Genomic DNA, 18046 nt, shown 5'->3' with positions numbered 1-18046 from the left:
AAAAATTTAACCAATAGAAAAATTTGAATAGATTTTTAATTTAAAAAATGAAAAAAATGTAACCCGTAAAATTCAATTGATTTCATTACATAAAAAACATGGCTGTGTAATGCGCGCAGACACTTTGTAAATACTGTGTTTTAAAAAATAAAAAAAATATTTCTATTATTTTTTAAACAACTTTATGGAATATACTTCCAAAATAAACTAATAAAGAAAATAAACAACCCACTTAAAAAAGAGAAATTACAAGTTTTTTTTTATATTTTATTCGCAGTTAGGGATGTTAAAAATTCCCCCAAAATTCTGATACACCTACAGTTGGTCTACTCGATGAATTTTCAACTGATATCACATTATTTTTAGAAAAAAGATTCCGTTTTATTTATTCATTTATATATTATTATTATTATTATTATTATTATTATTATTATCTACTTTATAATAAAATGATTGCAGTAATTCCCCTTTGGACCAAATTAAGGTAGGTTTCCAATAACAGATGCCACATACAAATTTATAACGTCTAAACTATTATCTGCCATATTATGTAACTTTACAACGCCGATTTAGATATAATTATCCATTATAATAAAATCCTACATTACATCCTAGGAGAAACATCACCATGACTACCGACATCTCCAGAGGAAGTAGTTTGTATTTTCCACTCTAATTTTTTCTGTCCTCCCACCACACCCAGTCATCACTGGGAAGAATTACACCTATTATCACTATATCACCCTTCGTAATTGGAGCAAAGACTCATATACATACCATTAACTTTCCCTTTCCAAAAAAAACAATTTCTCCCCTCTAAAATTCACTCATTTACCATTGGTTAAGAGCTGATATACGGATTATTCCAGAATACAATCTTCTTATATAAATGAACACGCTTGATATATACAAATATGGCTGCTCTCTCTACATAACACAACCATTAAAAAGTAAATTAATTCAAATACAACCATATCAAACTCCCATTATCAGAAATTTTAGTACTGATACACTAACACTCCCGCTCTACACAGTAACCTCTGGAAACAACTACACTGCCGCAAAAAAATACCCTGAAAAAAAAAATACATTATGTTTACGTTTAACCATATTTACCTTTTATGCTTTCCAAGTGACTATGTTACGGACCATTCCATTTGTATTTTTTACTTATTTTTAGATTTTTCTATATAACACCAGACAGTTATACACTTCTCCAAATCATCATATCCTGAAGCCTACAGTTAATGCATATACACCATATATATATATATATATATATATATAATACACCATATACTTATTTATTCTAAAAACGCAACCTCTTCCTTGTGTTTTTATCTTTTATGCTTTCTAAACAGTACAGGCCGTTAAATTGTAAAATACTTTTAGTTTTTTTTTAATAAATTTCAAACAATAAGGCTTAATGATATTAATAATGCACTTACTGATCCGCGCTATTTTTTAAATCGTATTTCTAAGTTTAATTAACGTTAAGGTTAAAGTATAGAATAGGTACAAAACACCCTCCCCTCCCCATGTTAAGAATGGCTTTTTAAATAATAACGTTATTATTTCAGCACGGATCAATAAGTGCACTAGTTTGGTTCGATTCGTCATCTGAAGCATAACAGAAATAAAATACATTTAAGACAATTTCGGTAATATTTACCCTTCTTCTAGCAAAGAGTGGAGGAGACATGAGTTTAGTTACTAATTTTTTTTTTTTGCCGGGGGGGGAGATAAATACAGCTCCTCAAAAGGGCGGCGGAGTCTTGATGGTTGCAAAATTTGTCGTGATCGTACTCGTCGATATTCCCCGGAACCGAGTATTTTCTACATGTACACTATATACTTGCTTATTAGGGGAAGACTGTAGTTTAGGTGGAAAAATAATCTCGAACCCTTTATCACATAAAAGGAACTAATTTCCCTAATCACCGGTACGTTACTATGTCAATAATATATAAACAATATTGGTATTTCAGAAGTTGTTTTTGAAAACAACTTAAAAAAAAAACCCTTGTTATATTGCTTTTAATTAAAATAGGTTTTCGTAGGTTACAATTATATTATTGACATAGTAACGTACCGGTGATTAGGGAAATTAGTTCCTTTTATGTAATAAAGGGTTCGAGATTATTTTTCCACCTAAACTACAGTCTTGCCCTTATTAGACTAACGCTGCCTCTATTTTGTGTGTTTACCTTTTACGCTTTCTGAGCAGCAATATTTTTTTCTTTTTTCTCTGCAGAAAAGATAATTCTTTACTTTAACTCCAACTTCAAACTTTTCTTAAAAATGATGGATTTATGTTTCCTTCTATGTTGATTCATAAAATCTGAATTATTTTTCACGGATACAAGTACTTTTCGACATATAACACTAACCTCCCAATGCAGTTATTCCCTCACCTCCTCCAAAAAATAAACATACCCTGAATCCAATACTTGATGCATGTATGTTAAAAACTTGTTTACTTTGCATAAGACATCACTTGTTTGTTATATGTTTGCATTTACACCAGTTTTCGTTTTTTTGTTTTTTTTAATATAAATTTTTACCTTAGCTCCCACTATGCTGACTTAGAAAATCTCATTTTTATTTGGGGACTACAAATAATTTTCTGAGATATAATGCTCTACATTGCACACTTTTAATCACTGGCCACAAAATTAGTATGTACGAGCCAACTAACACTGCATCCACCTAATTTTTTTGTTGGTTAAGATTATTGGCACATGGGAATCCTGATAGCGCTTATCAAGGTTACATTGGGGCAAATTATTTGACAACCCAGCCTCACTCACTAAATGGTGTCTATTCCAAAACATAAGAAGGTTGGGGGTTGGGCAACAACAACAACAGCCATACTTTACATTTTAAGCCGGTTTACAGGTCCTGCTAGTTCTTCTTCTTATTATTATTATTTTTGTTGTTGTTATCATAATTATTTATTGTATTTATTATTTTGCTATTGTAATTCCTGGATTGAAAAGTAAGAATTTTCATATTCGTTTTGTTTCGTCCAATGTTCAATATATTTAATTTGGGGAAAATGGCTTACCGTACAAAGGTCCGCGTGTCTGTCTGTCTGTCCTGTGAGTCATGCGCATCAAGATTGAAAGAAAGAGTCCATCATGGCAACTTTGACGTTTTGTAGTGAACAAAGTCTTGCAAGATCACGTGCACGTGCCTTATAAAAAAACAGGTCACTTGTCGATGGGAATGTATGGAGAAATCATTTAACATTTGAGAAGCGGCAAAATCAGTTGAGAGAATTTGTGTGAGCAATGATTATTGCCTGTTGAAGGACTTCCAGCTATTTCGGCCCATTTTTTTGCAATGGACAAGTTTGATCTGAGTTCAATGGCTCCTCCAATGGACCTTCGGTAGTTAAATGGTGGGAAAAAGCTGAGTTTGTCTGCCGGCTTAGCAAAATAAAGGATCCCACGCTTGTCACCCATTGAGGCTGACCAAGGGGGCATACTCTGTTTATCAACAACTCGGGGATGAACAAACTCTAGAGGAGGCACTATATGCGGCCTTTGCTACAGACTCTTTTATTGCCTGGAGGCAGTTCACCGAATGGCGGCTTGGGTTAGATGAGACGGTGGGCGTCTACCTGGCAGATTTAAAGAGATTAGCTGCACTGTTTGGTGGAGTAACTGAACGCATATTAAGTTGTGCCTTTCTCACAGGACTCCCGGGTGACACCAGCCGACTGCTCTGAGCATCATCAAGGCTCAGCAGGATTGTGCTTCAGGAATTGTTGGCTAGAGCTTGCAATATTTTAAAAGAAAAAGATGTGAAGCCAGTGCTAGCAGCTGCAGAAGCATCTACTCCATTAGATGGTGTAAGAAGTTATAAATGTGGTGGGCCAAACCACTTTTCTAGAGACTGCCAAAGCCGAAGCAGTGAAAAGCAGAAATGCCAAGACGCATGCATTGCTATCGGTGCAGCAAACTAGGTCACATAGCAAGGAGTTGTCTGGGAAACGGACAAAGGAAGTAAATTATAGTGCCAATATTCTCCCCAGATCATTGACAAATAGGGCGCTACCCACAGTGAGAGTGTGCATGAACAGGTGTGAATGCTTTGTGCTCGTAGACACAGGGTGCACGCAGACTCTCGTGTGCAAGGCATGCTGTGATGCATGGGACAAGAAAAGGATTCCAGTGTTGACATTTGGCAGGGGCATGCTAGCCTCTTATTGGAGTTAGTGTCATTCATACACGTGTCGGTGATGGGCCTACAATAACCGTACAAGCCCTGGTTGTGAGCGGGAACCTTCTTGGTTATGACCTGCTGTTAGAAGTGGACGTTATCAAGGAATTGGGTGGTGTCCGTATTGATGGTGAGGGTATGACACATTAACGCCTGCCTTGCTCTGGGTGCATCCATAAAACTGGAGCAGCCTGACTTTCATGTGGAATTCGACCAGCGTACAAGGTCTTGGACAGTTTTCTGGAAATGGTCGGACAGGCAGCCACCCGGGAAGTTGTACAATAGAGTTCCAGAATATAAAATTCCCTCTGGAGCTCGTGTAGAATATGATAAGGAACTACAGACTTGGATAAAAATTGATGGCTAGTTCCCTATCCAGAGAAGGAATTGGGCCTCCCAAAGAGTCTGATCCCATTAATGGCGGTTACCCAGCATAATAAACAGAAGGGGAGGTCGGTACTCGACTATCGGGAACTAAAGGAGCATGTAACTCTTTTTACAGCCCGCATGGATGTATGTACTGAGAAGTTGAGGGAATAGCGGAAAGCAGGATCTAATGTATCTCTGCTGGATCTTCGTAAAGCATACCTTCAAGTGCATGTACATCAGTCACTATAGCCTAAACGGTGCTCATCAAGGGAGAAAGGTATTGCTTAACCTGCAGGGGATTTGGACTTAATGTGGCGCCATCAATTATGCAAGGATTGTTGACGCTATATTGACTAAGGATGAGTGAATTGAGCGGGCAACATCTGCATAAATTGACGATGTGTATGTGGATGAAGAAATTATGCCTGCAATGTGCGTAAAAGAACATCTTCACAACTTTGGCCTACTCAGCAAAGAACCAGAAAGGCTCTGAGATGGTGCAAGAGTGCTCGGTTTGCAGGTCTGGGAAGAAGATAATGCCCTGTGTTGGAAATAAGGCCATGAAATCCCAGGTATGCCCTGTGTTTTCACGCAACGTTGCATATTTTCATTGTGCGGAAAGTTGGTTGCACACCTTCCTGTTGGTGGCTGGCTTCATATTGCAGTGGCATTCATCAAACGGAGAGCCTCTGACGTCATCACCGGATGAGATGACAAAATTTATGATGCCTCTCTCAATACAATGGTCAGAGAGGTCCTCACCAGAGTGCACAAAGTAGATCCAGCACAGGGCAGATGGTGTGCTGACAGCTAGAACCGTTGTGTATTGGTTGATGCAAGCTCTCTTGCCATTGGCATGGCATTAGTCCATGATAGAGCCACAGTGGGAGACACTTGCTGGTTACGTCCAGAAAAGGACTCCCAATACACAAACCTAGCAGAACTCAATGCAGTGATCAAGGGAATAAATTTGTCAATCCTTTGGAAGACAACCACTCTGTGACTATTCATAGATTCTGCTTGCATCCATAAGTGGATTTCAGGCACTTACCTGACGGGTTAGAGTGCGAACCAAAGCAACGAGCGAGATGCTCATCTGTCGGCGGCTCAACAAGATCATGAGCCTGGTGAATGAATATGCACTATCAATGGAGGTGTCCCTGGTCAAATCCAGCATAAACAAGGCAAATTGTTTAACAAGGGTACCTCAAAGATGGCTTGATGCCATAAAAAGAACTATTGAATCTACACAACATCCCTGTGCAGCATCTATGATCCCTAGTCAATCTAATCTGATTAAGGAAATCCACCAACAAAGCGGGTATCCTGGAGTCAAGTGGACCCTATATTTTGCTAAGTTGGTTGAACCAGGAATGTGAAGGGCAAACATCATGAAAGTTGTCAAAAACTGCATGGAATGCCAGTCCATTGACCCGGCACCCGTTTGCTGGGAAAAAGGGAAGTTGGAAGATAGGAGCCACTGGAGCCGGCTAGCAATAGACATTACTCGCCATAATGGCAAGGATTTCCTGACTCTCTTTGATTGTGATTCATCAAGATTTGCCATATGGCGTATGCTGCATCGACAAGATACAGTCACTATCGTCCATCAACTAAAAAATATTTTCCTTGAACATGGACTTCCAACAGAGATATTGCTGGACAATGGTACTGCATTTACCAGCGAGTAGTTTAGAAAGTTTACTGACAGCTGTGGAGTACGTCTTAGGTTTCGATGCGCCTATGTACCTAGTGGAAATGGGATCATTGAACGGAATCATCGAACCGTCAAAACAATCGTGGCTAGATTAGGCTGCACAGTGTTCTAGGCAGTTTATTTGTACAAGACGAAAGATGATGTTTTGCCCTCTACGGCGCCAGCTGATACATTGCATAGATATCACGTCAGGATGAAGGGCACAGAGACGAACCCACTGACTGAATTGGAAGTAGCCGGAGAGAGAGAGAGAGTGAGGAAAAAGGATGTTGTGTGGATCAAGAACGCACGAGTCAAGTGCACGACAAGGTATGGAGTTTGGCGAGTCACTGAAATAATCAGCCCACAAGTGGTGGGGTCGACGGCATGCCTCGTCATGTTAAAGACATATGGTTAGTAATGCAACCATCACTAGAAGACACAAGTGAATCAGAGGCAGAATCTAGCAAGGCATCGCTCTGGATTGCAGCACCAACATCAGACAGTGACTCAGAGATTAGTAGCTTTCCAGAAGACATAGAGATCAGTAGCCTCCCAGAAGACACAGAGATGCTCAACCCTCAGACCACAGATAAAAGCACGAGTGAAGATGAGGCGTATGTCGTCCCCCCTTGAAGCAGCACCCGACAAAGACGATCACCACCCTCTTGCCATCTCTGTGATCATGAGATCAGGGGAGAGTGTGGGGGAAAATGGCTTACCGTACAAAGGTCCTGTGAGTCGTGCATGTCAAGAAAAAAAGAAAGAGTCCATCATGGCGGCCATGACGTTTTGTAGTGAACGAAGTCTCACGAAATCATGTGCACATGCCTCATAAAAAACAGGTCGGTGGGAATGGATGGAGAAATCATTTGATGTTTGAGAAGCGGCAAAATCAGTTGGAAGAATTTGCCTGTTGATCGACTTCATTTAAAAAAAATCTAAAACATTTTAATAAGTTCATTTTTCCTTGTGTTTATTCAGTTAGAAAAACAGTAAATTCCACGGTAACATTTATTGAGTGGTTTCTACCAATATTTCGTTTATTTTTCTATTTTTGCGTAATTATACAGACTTAAGGGTAAGATCCTATCATGTCAGCCAATTTTGTTTTCAATTAACTCTCGACACTATTTTTTTCATATTGAATAAACGCTTTAAAATAAAAAATTATTCAGTAAAAGACTATATTTTGCCTTTGATATTTATGTGTACAACATGCATAAAACTTTTTACCTCTTCACTTAAAAATTCACTTAAAAATTCACAAAAATTCAGGAAATCATTCAATTTTAATGAAATTTTCAGTACTTATGCACTAACGACCTCTGAATATAATGAATCCATTATGTTTTTAAATATTAATAAAAAATATATTACTTTATGTAAACAAAACACTGCTTTACCAAAGTTATAGTTTTAAGTACTAAAAAAGACCCTAGATTCGATGTTAATGAAATGAATATAACTCGAAAACAATAATTTCTGGAACTAATTATCGTTGTATTCGACATTGTTAATTCAATATCTGTGTATATATATATATATATATATATATATATATATATATATATATATATATTGTGCCGACAAAAAGACAGTCCGCACTTGTAATTTTTTCAAAAACTGCAAATTTAAGCTAAATTTAACTGTTTAAACAACCTATACATCATTTGATTTGCCTTTTATTCCTCTATAATTTTACCTGTTCAGTTTTGACTTTTAATTGAAATATTCTAGTGTTCCCGCCAATTTAAAAAAATAACTTCAAATTGAAGAGGCAAAAAAAAGTCTGCAGCAACAAATTCGCTTAAACCAGCTCAAATTATCGCCCCTAAATCAGTTTAAAATATCCACTAACAGACAACAAAGCATCTTTAATCGTAATTGTTGTTGTTCCAGGTTATACAACGTAACATTTAGTCCATATGCCGCGGATTTCTCTTAGTCATCGTCAGGAGCTCATTAATCTCCACCTTTCTGGTTTATCCAATCGAGAAATCGTCTGTTGATTAAAATGTGATGAGAAAACAGCACGGAAGACTGTGCAAAAGCACCAAAACACCAGCAGTGTTCATGATGCCCCCAAATGTAATTGTACTAAAGTTACTATTTACAGGGAAGACAATGCTATCAAGATCTAAGAAACAGATTTAAAATGGCTCCCCAAATCCAACAACGTGCTCTCCTTCTGCTATCAAGAACAGATTAAAGGAATTTAATTTGCATGGATATGTTGCAAGACGCAAGCCTATGATTTCTGAAAAGCACAGAAAGTGCCGTCTGAACTTCGTCAGATGCAATGAAGATCATGATTCTTCATATTGGTCAAAAGTGCTTTTTAGCGATGAAAGCAAGTTCAATAGGCTAGGCAGTGATAATAAGCAGTACGTCCGTCGGAGGAAAGATGAAGAATTTAATCCTAGGTGCTCAGTTTCAACGCTGCAAAGTGGTGAAGGTTCAGTTTTGGTGTGGGGCATTATTAGTACCAAAGGTCCAGGGCCTATAGTTCGCTTACAAGGTCGAATTAATGCGACCAAGTACATTAATATGGTTACTGAGCATTTTCTATCCTACTTTGGTCGGAATTTGGATGATAATACCATCTTCATGCAGGATAATGCTTCCATTCACACAGCTGGCAATGTCAAGAGGTTCCTGGAAGAGCATGATATTTCTGTGTTTGGATTGGCCTGCACAATCTCCAGACCCCAATCCTATTGAAAAACGTATGGCATTACATCAAGCAACAGCTACACAACGATAAAATCTCACATTTGGAAGAACTTTAAACAAAACTTTTAAAAAAGGGGGATACCCTTTCCCCGGAGTATTGCTGCAGTCTAATTCAAGGAATTACCAAAAGATTGCAGGCTGTCAAATTGCAGAAAGGCTATGCTACTAAATATTAACTAGTTCGTTGTGTTCCTGTTGTATTTGTGGTGCATTAATGTTCTAAAATGACATTAAAATAACAATTTTCCATTGTGCGGACTTTCTTTTTTGCCTCCTCAATTTGAAATATTTTTTAAATTGACGTGAACACTAGAATATTTCAATTAAAAGTCAAATATGAACAGTTAAAATTATATAAGAATAAAAGGCCAATCAAATGAGGTATAGTTTGTTTAAACAGCTACATTAAATTTAGCTTAAATTTGCAGTTTTCGAAAAAATTACGAGTGCAGACTTTTTTTGCCGCCTGCATATATATATATATATATATATATATATATATATATAAATTGTAAACAATATTTTATGTGATTTTAATGAAAATAGTTTCCAGGGAAATCTTTTATGCAATATTACAATGTTACTGTTGTTGTACACATAAATATGTAAACATCAGGGTAAGACTGTGTTTTTAATCTTGAAAAAAAAAAATTAGAACCCAGGTAACTAAGAAAAATAATTTAAGAAAATTTTTAAATGGTCTAACGATTAATTTAAATAATGTGTCGGCAGAACCCCCAGAAAAAATTATTTTGTAACTTTCATTAGTAAATAAACTTTTTCATTGGTAAATAAACTTTTTCTTTCAAATCTGAACTCTATTTAGTCAAGATTTAATAATTGATATAGCGTACTTTTTATGAATAATTACATTTAAGTTAAAAACGATTATAGTAATTGCTAAAACTGATTTTTACACAAAAATTTACAAATATCTTATTTCAATGACAAAGTAAAAGTCTTGGTAAACAACCGTCATTAATACATTTAGAGTATTTTTGACTAAGAAAACTTATGCCAAGTTGAATATGAAACTTTGTTAGAAAGATAAAGAAATATTTCTATGCATTCAGAAATATTCTATTAAAATAAGAATTTCGAATTCCATTACAACAAAATTAAATTCATTTAAACGAAATTATTACACTTTATGTGTCCGTACTTTGATGTAAATCAGAGGGATTTGCATTTTTCTGTATTCAATTACTGGTGAGTGGTGCTATCGTTAGATAATTGCATTATTTTATTTTCGATTTTTTTTTCAAAATTAGAGGTTGTGGGGAGCAGTTTCTATTTACATTAAAAGTAAACTGATTACCTATTTTATTAGCATCACAAATTTTACAATGTTTATTTTCTGTGCGTAAACATATCGACTATGTCACTAAAGATTTCCATCTTTATTTTTAATAATATTGAAATTTTTAATTTTGGATACTTTTTGTATAAAACTTTAATTTAAAACGATGCCCTCCCCCCATTCTTGGGTAAGCACCAATGGTTTGTAAATTTAGTTTAAGAGGAAAAAAAAGTGCAACAATAATTTTGCCACTTTTTAACAAGAACAGGAATTCATTTTTACCGATGAAGTTGAAGTCCAATGTAAACCAATTCAAAGTCCAATGTGAAAATCCAATGTAAACCAATTCAAAGTCTAAAGTGCAAGTCCAATGTAAACCAATTCAAAGTCTAAAGTGCAAGTCCAATGTAAACCAATTCAAAGTCCAATGTGCAAGGGACAGGAAAGCGGTTTGATCAGTGCACACACAGACACGCCACCAACACAATCCAGCATGCACAATTACCAACCGGCCGTTCTTTCCTCAAACGACCTGAATTTATAGTTGTCGAAGACCAACTGATTTGCATATATGCACGAGATTTTGTGAGAGTTTCCGAGATCATACCATTACAAAACGCTGTCGGTGCCATCTTGGAATTCTTTTCTTATCCTAACTTCGCAGCAATGACAAAGCACACATGCACACCTACGTCGTTTGAACGGTAAGCCCTAATTTTCACAGCTTTTGCCACAACCGACCGTTTTTTTTCCTGCCGTTCAGTCATTTGTGCAGAACTGTGTGCATCTGCTAAAATAAGTCTGAATGTTGTCTCAGTGTTGGCAAACAGACCTTCACGTATCTCACTAGCACTGACTAAGACAGCTTTGCTAGGCGTTTGGTTTAATTCTTGGTGACCAAAGTAGAAAATAAGAGAGCAAGAGACATAGCACAGAAGTGGAAGATGCCGCATGTATTCTCCATTTTTGCTGCTTAATGGAAGTCGTTTATCTGTATCAGTCCCCCCCTTCCTAATGCAACAACTGCAGCTCACAGCTATGCCTTCGCTGCAAAGTAGGAATATACTATATCTCCAAACCAGTTCCGAGATTAGTTTAACATAGAAACAATGCCACCACTTACCAGTGTCAGTTTACTGACATATCAAACCGGATCTTTCACTATAAAAGTAGTACGTTTTTCTCCAAAATAATAATCATAACATTTTTGTCTGGGAAATGTGTTGATTTTGACAAGGTAGGATAATTTCGAATTCGGTTAATATGGAATAAGTTCAATGATTTAAAATTGAATTGTAAATACAGTCCTAATGGTATCCTACTGTTATATAATGGTATTCTACTGTTATCTAATGGAATCCTACTGTTATAGAATAAATTAAAAAAGAATAAATTAATAATAAAATAAGAAAAGAATTACGGAATGTGATTAAAAATACATTTTATCTTTTTTGTCAATGTTTTTTGTTTTCTAACTTATGTTTATAGTTTTCCTTTTTTTTAATAAAAATGAACATAAATTAATCTGCTAATTCTGGCTCGTGCTTTTTATTAATTTCTTCATTAAAAATAAATAAGTTTAAGTTTCTAAAGAGTAAATTCGATTAACTAATGAGAACAATGCATAATTTTATAATATTTATTATTTTAAATCTAACAAAATAGAAACAATAATTTTGTTTGATTTAATATATATAAATTGAAATGGTGTAATTTTTATTACTCGAATATTTATTGAAATCTACAGGAAATAGGGAAAAATGTAAACGTTCTTTTTATAATGTATAGTATTTCCATGTGATTTTATTGGAGAACATTTTATTTTTTATTTACTGGAAATTTTATTTTTTTCTTCTAATTTACTGGAACTTCTTCTTTTCAGTAATGAATGATTGAAAAGTAAGAATTTAATTTATTCAACTGGAAAATTCCATTTATTAAAGATAAATTATTTATGTTTTTGTATTCGGATCAATTCATAAATTGCAAGAAAGGTTTTTAGCATTTTCTTGTATTAGTTAGTCCTGTGAATAAAATAATAAAATAATAATTAAATCATTTGAGCATAAGAAAGACCCAAATTTAATATGATTTAATCCAGTTAATACAATATCAAATATAATTAAGCATAAGATAGAAATAAGCAAAACCCAAGAGGGTGTCTTTGTATCATATTTGTTGCGACCTTTCAACTAAAAGACGATACAGGCAAGAGATACGACGAAAAATGACAATGGCAAAGAAGAGATGACAAATGCAGTGGGTACCGTCGTGAACGAATATAAATCCATTCAGGTTTATTTTTAGTTAAGATACTGAATGGTGGTAGGAGGTCTCAGGCTGAGGGTTGGAATCTGACTGATGTTTGGATGAGGTTGTCGTTAATGGCTATGGGGAATCGCATGCTTGCTTGAGAAACTGGATTGCTGGGTCTCGGTTGCATCGTTGGCGAATGGTTGTTGTTGCAGCTACTGGATTTGGCCGTTGTCAGGGAGGTAGTTGAAACAGTACTACCTGGGCGTGACTGCTGCTGCTGCTGAACTGGGTTGGGCCGCTGACGGAGGGATCCTCATTGCTTGATGAGCCGAATGGTTTGCCTCTGGTTGGAATAACTCGTATTTATACTCGTCTGATGGACGTAATTGTAAGCATGGAAGCTTTGCAACGTGGGTCGCCGTTTTTTGTTCTTGGCTTGTATTTGTTTTTGTGTCTTTAAAGTGCTGTAGGGAATCATCTGTTTGAGGTTTATATACGTGTGTTATATCAAAATGAAGCTGGCAAAGTTATGAATATTATTCTAGCAGGAATTGTGCTATTTGGAGTTTCACGTCAAAGTACTTGTCAAAAGGGCCGTCAGCTGTGGTTTTTTCATTTTGAGTGGGGATCCTTTTTTGATGGGCAGTTCCTTTTGGTTAAAACTGTAACATATTAATAGTTGTTTACTATTATAAGTTGGTAACATGAAGGTGATAATATAAGATTTTTCCCTGCAAAACGCTCTCAGTATTTTAAATAATGAGAAAAAGTTGCATTTTGTTCCCATAGTTTAAAAGTATTTTGAGGTTTACGTTATAAAAATTATCTGTTTTGTTACTCACGTTCACCCCAAACAAGGCATATTGCCACTTGGACGTAAGAGGCTGCTAATTGGGACCATGCCTAGAGAAAGATTAAGATGTTGGTTTACGTTGCATTTGAACTTCTGCATGTCAGTATAACCAGGGAAGATGGTAGCAGGAAGGGAATTCCAAAGTTTAACTGGTCGAGGAAAGAAGTTATTAGAGTAGAAAGCTTTCTGGTATTTAGGAACCTAAAAAATGAAAAGGTATGATTTTGTTGCTAAGCACGTTTGTCGGGGATATGTACGTTGAGGAGGCACAAGTGAAATGAGTTCATCAGAGCACATTCCATTGAAATACTTGTAAAACAACAGGGCAAATGGATGCAACATTGCGATGATGGTACAAGGGTTAGAGCTTAGTTGATAAATTTGGAGACTCTTTTTTGGACCCTATCCAAAACGGAAAGATTAGTTATAGATGCACCAGCCCAGATGTGGCAACAATACTCCATGCATGGGCGAATAGTGGCCTTGTAGATGTACTGGATACTCTCAGGTGTGAGTAGGTTTCTAGCACGATAGAGGGAGCCCACCTTCCTTGCAGCAGCCTTCCCAATGTCCTCAATGAATTTGTTCCAGTTCATATTTCCTGTAAATGTTAAGCCGAGGAGATTGAAGGAAGAATTCTCAGGTAGTGAATTTTTTGTCATGGATATCGGTGGTTGGAGAGGCTTCTTGTAATTGTTAGAGAGCAGCATTACTAGCATTAAATGTTACCATCAATTTACGTTCTCATTTCACTACGGTCAGGAGGTCATTTCTAAGGATTCAGCCATTGTCTTAGATTGTGCACATCTGTTCTTCCCTCATGCATTTTATAGAGCATTGTCTTATAAGCAAATATACCCATCTTTGACACAATATTATTGGGGAGGCCATTAATGAATATCACGAATATTAGTGGTCCACAGATCGACACTTGAGGCACTCCCGCATTGATGTTATGCTGCTTGGATGAACGTCCATCAATGACAACCTCTATAGTTCTATTGTCTAAAACGGATCTAATTATATTTAGTCCAGTTATATCATATGATTGAATTTTCATAAGCAGCCCTTCATGCCAGACTTTATCAAAGGCCGTGTAAATATAAAGGGCTACAGCCCTGGTTTCGTCTGATTTACTCCTTGCATGGTATATGTGTTCAGAGATGAATGTTAAAATATCTACAGTAGAATTACATTGCCTAAATTCATACGGTTTATCAGAGAGATTAGCTTTTGTGAGTTAGTGGATTAGTGCTTGATTGATTAGCGTCTCAAAATTTGTATATTTGCTGATGACACCATGCTCTATAGCAGGCACGAGAGGAAAATGAATGAACACATTAAAGGCAATGGCGGAAACCCTAGAGGAACCTCCAGTTTGTAATGGAATGGGGTAAAAATAGATGGTAACATTTAACGCTGCCAAGACTAAACTGGTTTCCTTTAATAATAGCAAGAAACCTTCTCAACCACCAAAATCTATGGCTAAAGATACATTACTTGAAAGTATTTTGTTCAAGCTCCTAAGCTTAACGTTCACAAGGAACATGAGTTGGATCAGATCCATCGAGAGTGCTGCCAAGGCTGCTGCGAATAAGGTGGGCTCTCTCTACCATACTAGAAATCTATTTATGCCTGAAAGTATCTTGTACCTCTACAAGGCCACCGTTTGCCCATGTATGGAGTACTGTTGTCACATATTGCTGCTGCATCTGCTACTAGTCTCTCACTACTGGACAGGGTTCAAAAGAGAGTCGCCAACCTGATAAGTTCTAAACTGTCATCTAAACTTCAACCTCTGTCATATCGATAAACTATTGCATCCCTCTGCCTGTTTTACAAGTATTTTAATGCTGGATGATCCAACAGACTGCAAGCCCTTGTATTCCCTCGATGTAAATACCCCCGACAAGCAGAAAAGTCCCACGCCTACACAACAAAGATCAACAGATGTAAGAAAACCTTCTACTCTAATAGTTTTTCCCCAGAACTGCTAGACTTTGAAATTCTCTTCTGCATGCCTGCTTCCCTAACTGTACTGACATGCAGAAGTTCAAGTGTAATGTGAAGAGACATCTTGCTACTCAACTCCCTACATAGTAATCCCTGCAACTGATATCCATGATAGTAATCCCTACATCAAAGTGGCAATATTCCTTGTTTGGGGTGAAAATGTAATTAAAAAAATTAGTGAAGAGGGGAAGGAGACAAATAGGGTGATAATTGCGATGGTCAGTCATTACAGAAGTATTCTTGTACACTGGAAACACAGAGGTCATCTTCCATGATTCAACAGGGAATTTTGTTGTAGAGTTTGGAAAGTGTGGGGGCTAGCTTGGCTTAACATTTCTTAATTAATATAATAAGGATGAGTTCAGGCCCACACGTCTTCAAAGTTTCTAAGTATTTTATGATATTGCAAACATGAGATGGGGACTTTCAGGTAATCAATTGTGGCTTTCGTCCGCATAGGGAAATTTGGGATGGAGTTGTTTGTTGGCTCTAAGGTGGAGTTGGAGACGAATCGCTGGGCCAGCAGTTCTGGCTTCTCCATTGCTTTCAGGCCAACTTCTGGTCGTTGGACAGTGAGGGAATTACTGATTTCACTCATTACAATAAAATTTCCAGAAATCCTTATTTTGCCTATGACTATTTCTTACAATGGTTTCTAGCATCTATACATTTTCGCCTATTTGTATTTTACTAATGACATACGAACTGGCAGTGTGCATGCTGTTGTTGTGCAATGGCAGCTGCACAATTTATAGTGAACTATGTAGGTAAGTGCGGCTTGCTATAATATTTCCATGCAGAGACATGTGCTTCAATGCCTGCTTTGCACCATTCAGTTGTCTCATTGGCTCACTGTTCAGCAAGAAGAGAGAAGAATTGTTTCATAGGGCATCTATATGTTCTCTGATAGCTTCCCAGTCAGCCCTTTTGTAGTACCTTGTCGTTTTCAGCAATAACTTGGGGTGGGGATTAAAGTTTGATATCATGATTTAAGTTTTATATCTGATACTACGAGACGGTCTGCATTTCCAAGTGGACTGTGGGCATTACTCATACAATCCTCAGATATTGTGGTAAGTAATAAATCGTTATTTGTGAATGCTAGCCTCAAAGGAGGATGAATATTGCTTCTTCTGTTTGGATAGTTGTCTATAGCAGATAGCAGCACTGTCCCTTTTCATGCAAGACAATGTACTACAACTATTTTGATATTATGCAACTGATGATAGAGAAACTGCTCTAAGCGCTACTAAAGAGTTAGGGTTTCTGTACTATCAGTCGTAAACAGCTGCCAGACAAAAATTCAATCAGATATTCCCAGACAAGTCTGGCCTAGATAAGTGGCATGCAAGCAAACTCAATTTGCTCAGTTTATAAAAGAAAGAAAGTGCGGATATGGGGAGTGCCATTCGATATCCTAGTCAGGAAATAATACTAAGCACAGGATGGTTCTGGTGAGTACCTGGTATTGTACCTCTGTGCTTGGCTAATAGAAAAAGAAAGAGTGTGAAAGCAGCGATATACAGGCCTATCTACTCCTGAAGCAATATAAGTTTGCAAGCCAGAGAATTTGTTCACGCCAGCAACTTTGGGAAGGTTTTCTGACTGAGAAGGTCTTCCTCCCCCAGTTTTAATATCAGAAACTTCCTTTTCCTAGATGGATGACCTGACGATCTACAGTTTCATCAAACTGGGAGGGTCGACCATATGCCAAGTTTCCTCCGCATGGATGAGAATATTGAGTATCTTACTTTAAAGTTTTACTCTATTCTAAATAAGTGTAGGATTGGAGATAGATTCACCTCTAACATTCAGAAGAAATCCTGTGAGAGAATTCATCTATTTTAGTAATTAATTTGTTTTAAAATGCGTGAATATAGTAATAAGCACCTGGATATGTAATAAAATACAGAGCAAAGTAAAAAGAAATTTACATATAGATGTTACACACAACACATGTATTCAACTTTGTTGTTGCTCTAGCTAACAGATTAGTGTCTCCAAGCATAAAGAATTTGCGGTGCAAAGATTACCATCTATTTGAGAGCAGTAAGAGGGAAAATACGTCTTCCCTAAGTGCTAAGTGTATTCTTTTCAACAGTCAACCGGTAATTTTAATATTTCCCTTCTTTATTTTATTGGAATGTACAATTTTCGCTTTTTTATTCATATATTGAAACATAAAAACTCATTTTCCAAAAGTTATGAATGCTAGAAAAGATATGGGTATTTCTAATTTCTGTATTATATATATATATATATATATATATATATATATATATATATACAACATTTTTATTTATTTATTATTTTTAAAGCAGTAATCTACATACATGCGTGTTTCAAGTTAACTGTCATCAGCGTAACTCGACTGTTTTTAGGGATCGAACTCCAGACTCTGTTTATCACTTTATAGCTTATAAATTTACATTTGTGGTTGTTTTTTTTTCTTTTTCAAACGATGAATACGGTTAATATTGGCTTCGCCTCGAAGCTTGTATTTATTAAGAAAGTCGCCCATAATTTGTTTGAACGTATATATAACATTTTTATTTATTTATTTATTATTTATTTTTGAAACAGTAATCTACGTACA

At 36.4% G+C, this 18046-nt stretch overlaps 2 long non-coding RNA genes across 2 annotated transcripts in view; one reads left to right on the top strand and one right to left on the bottom strand.

Moving 5' to 3' along the window:
• LOC145269360 (uncharacterized) overlaps positions 1 to 18046 on the bottom strand; it is a 96752-nt gene that overhangs the window by 38173 nt on the left and 40533 nt on the right. The gene's annotated exons all lie outside the window — the stretch shown is intronic.
• The window catches only part of LOC145269359 (uncharacterized), a 31016-nt gene that overhangs the window by 8348 nt on the left and 4622 nt on the right, over positions 1 to 18046 (top strand). The gene's annotated exons all lie outside the window — the stretch shown is intronic.

Source organism: Euprymna scolopes, chromosome 45, assembly GCF_053919585.1.
Source record: "Euprymna scolopes isolate OS-2025 chromosome 45, ASM5391958v1, whole genome shotgun sequence".
In the NCBI taxonomy this organism is placed as follows: domain Eukaryota; kingdom Metazoa; phylum Mollusca; class Cephalopoda; order Sepiida; family Sepiolidae; genus Euprymna; species Euprymna scolopes.
Note: the sequence above shows the minus strand (reverse complement) of the source record. Positions and strands in the feature narration are given on the sequence as shown.